This window comes from Myotis davidii, unplaced genomic scaffold (assembly GCF_000327345.1).
Source record: "Myotis davidii unplaced genomic scaffold, ASM32734v1 scaffold946, whole genome shotgun sequence".
Taxonomy (NCBI): domain Eukaryota; kingdom Metazoa; phylum Chordata; class Mammalia; order Chiroptera; family Vespertilionidae; genus Myotis; species Myotis davidii.
Genome location: NW_006297395.1, coordinates 816,822 through 820,488, shown reverse-complemented (window position 1 = coordinate 820,488; position 3,667 = coordinate 816,822). Strand labels below are relative to the sequence as shown.

General features: G+C 40.8%; 1 pseudogene; it reads right to left on the bottom strand.

Annotated features, from left to right (window-relative positions):
• Positions 1–215: 215 nt before the first annotated feature.
• On the bottom strand, positions 216–743 carry LOC102764868 (annotated as a pseudogene).
• Between the last annotated feature and the right edge of the window lie 2,924 nt (positions 744–3,667).

Sequence of the window (3,667 nt, the reverse complement as noted above, 5' to 3'; positions counted from 1 at the left end):
CCCCAACTCCAATAGAGTATTATAGGACTCACTCTAGCCTTCTCTCCTTGATTTTCTTCTTCTTTTTTCTACAAAAAGCTTTTTGTTTCTATTTGGTCCAATGCATGGGAGAGGGCTCCAGGGTGGTTAAACAAATGGCTACAATTTCCAGAAGAGGCTCAGGCAAAAGCCAGGCACCAAGGGAATGCAGAGGTGCCTCTCAAGGCCTCAGGTTCCTAGTATTGCTTGAGGGTGAGTCTTTCAAAGAGATACTCGCCCAGCCCAGCCTGGGAGCTGGCCAGCCTGCGGAGGTTAGTCAGCTGGTGGCTCATCTTCATGAGTTTCACCTGCTCATCCAGGAAGTATTTCTCCAGGAAGTCACAGAGATGAGGGTCTGCATGGGCAGAACCCAGGGCATGCAGCTCCAAAAGGGCCTGGTTCAGGTTCCTCTCCAAGGCCAGGGCGGCTTCCATGGCATCCTGAGTTTTGCCCCACTCATCTTCCAGAATGTGAAGACTTCAGCACATTCTGGAAAAGCATGCTTAGCGCCCTTGTGCTTCCTCTTCACCAACTCTCAGAAGAAGTGGTCCATGCCTTCCAGAGGCACATCATCACAGTGGAAATGGAAGCCCAGAGAGAGGTAGGTGTTGGGGGTCCACAGATGCAGCTTGGCCAGGCGGTTGACAGCAGCCTCCACCTCAGTGGAATAATTCTGATGAATTTGGGAGCTCATGGTTGTCCGGCAATAAGGAGTCAAAGTAGAAAGAAAATAGTGTCTTGGCTGCTGGCCTCAGAGGTTGTTCTGAAGCCGGTGACTGAAAAAGATGGTGGATGGTGGTCAGAGGCTGGAAGACGGGGTGTCCCTGGGTCTGTCCCATCCAAATGCTGTTGAAGCAAGAGAGAGATCTGGGACTGCTGAGGGTTCTCTTGATTAAAATACAAGTTTCCCCTATTAATTGATTCATTCACTTTAACTATACAGCTGTTCTGAGGGCCTAGGAGACAATTTGCTGGCTTCTCAGATGTGCTGAGTGGATAGGTTTAGGGTTCAGAGGGCAGCATTCTTTCTCATTTCTAAGATTTTGAAAGGCTCCTCACTGCTGCTCACTCACTCCACTGCCATGTATTAACTAAGTAGCTTGCCCACAAAATCATAATGACCAAAAACTTGCATCTGAAAGACTCATTTTGGACTGCACTGTGAGACTGTTCCATCTCCCTTATAATATCATATCAGAGTAAGACATGTCTTTCCTGGAAAGCAAAGCTATATATTAATCTATTACTTAACAGTTACTGAGGACTTGGTATTTATGTAATGAGTAACTCCCAGAGCAGTCTGTAAGAGCCCTGTTTGTTCAGACATCAGAACCTATCCTTCAAATGTCAAAAATGGTCCACTGTTGATATCTTTCTACAGTGGCTCCTTAACCTTTCTTGGTCAATTTCACATTCTTGTAGACTCTTCTGAGAATATGGTGAAAGCTATAGACCTTTCCCCCCGAAAAATGCATGAACCTACATCCACTCAAAATGCTACATATTTTGAAAAACTTCATGAACCTCTAGAGGTCCATGGATTTCACATTAAGAATCTTGATCTAAACATTAAGGCAAGTTGATGAAACACAACAAAGGATTTGCTGATAATTAATGAGTATATTTTACTATAGAGTTAAATATACATATGTATATTGTGTTGGTTAATTTTATGTCAAGTTGGTTAGGATATGTTCGGTCACAGCATTAGTCTAGATGTTCTGTAGGGTATTTTTTTTTTTTACATGTGGTTAACATTTAAATCAGTAGACTTAAGTGCAGCATATTACCCTCCACAATATGAGTGGGCCTCATTCAATCAGTTGAAGGCCTGACAGACAAAACCTGAGGTTTCCTGAAGAAAGATTTCTCAAGACTGCAACATGGAAACCCTGCCAGTTTCTAGCCTTTGCCCTGCAGAATTCTCAGGGCTGCAACATCAGCTCTTACCTGAATTTCCAGCCTGCCCTATAAATTTCAGACTTGCCAGCCCTGCCGCACAATGCATGAGACAATTTCTTTTTTAAAAGTCACACACACACACACACACACAGTCACCTATTTCTCTGGAGAACTCTGACTAATACATATATCAAACTATAACAAATGCACAGTAAATTTCCATAGACATGTTCAGTTCCCCCTTCTGACTATGAAAAATGATGAAAACTCTTACTGTTTAGTTAGGTATTGCCTCTGTTTGGTTCAGTTTTGATTCCTCTTGTCTTTACATGGTCCAAGTCCTGTAGATACTCATTGCTATGTTTCATGCTGTTCTTATTCTATGTCAGTCTGCATTTGGATGTCCTATTTCTGCTGTAACAAATTACCACAAACTTAGAGGCATAACACAACACAACTTTGTTGCCTGACAGTTCTGGAGATCAAGTCTAAAATGAATGTCAGCAGGCTGCACTTCTTCTGCAGGGTCTAGGGAAGACTCTGTTTCCTTGCTCTTTTTAGTTTCCAGAAGTCAGCTTCTTCCATCATTTCAACTTATGCTTCATTGTCACATTCTTTTTTTTTTAATGGAATGTATTTTTTAATATACTTTTATTGATTTCAGAGAAGGGAGAGGGAGAGAGAGATAAAAGCATCAATGGATGAGAGAGAATCACTGATCGGCTGCCTCCTACACATTCCACACTGGGGATCGAGCCTGCAACCCAGGCATTGTGCCTGACCGGGAATTAAACCGTGACCTCCTGGTTCATAGGTCGACACTCAATCACTGAGCTATGCCAGCTGGGCCATTGTCACATCACTGATTCTGACCCTCCTACCTCCCTTTTATAAGAACTTTTGTGATTACATTGGGCCTACCAGGAAAATCCAAAAATTTCCCATCTCATGGCAACTTAATCATCACTAAAAAAAAACAACAAAAAAAAACAACGGTTGCATGTAAAGTAACATTCACAGTTTCCAGGATTGGAACATAGATATCTTAGAGGACTCATCATTCTTTCTACCACCGATGTCCTTTACTTTTTAATTTATTCTGTTTTACTTAATTCTTATTCTTATTCATAAACCTATTAATAAATTTCATTTAAAGGACTATTCTGATTAGTTTGTTTTTCATGGGTTTATTCATTGAATACTCTGCCAAAGTATTTTTCACTCATTAAACACCAATCTCTTTTCTCTTTTCTGATTGGATAATTCTGAAGATGTTACATCGCCATCTCCCATTTATTTATATAAAAAAAGGTTCCCTCATTTCAAAGTATGTACATATGTGCTTTATGTTTTTTATTATTTATTTACCACAAGTAAAGGTCAGGAATTGTTATCTTTCTTTTAAATATTTTTTTTTACTGTTTCACTTCATCACTGCTGTGTATGTACTCCATGTGAGTGAGGTAGGTGCTTTTGTAGGTGGGTTCCGACTTACAGTGAAAATCGCATTATGTCTCGCTGTAGGAACGGATCTCCGACGTAACCCGAGGACCTACTGTGTATATATGAGACCTCTACATTCTCTCTGTGTTCTATTTTGTTCTTTGTATGACAAAGGAGGGGCAGTTTAATAATCCATTTGTTAAGAAAAATACATGATTGATTCATATTCCAGCTGAAAATGGGCTTCCTCCCTTTATACAGTGGTATCTAGATAGGTAGTGCATATACTCAAATGCTATTCTCC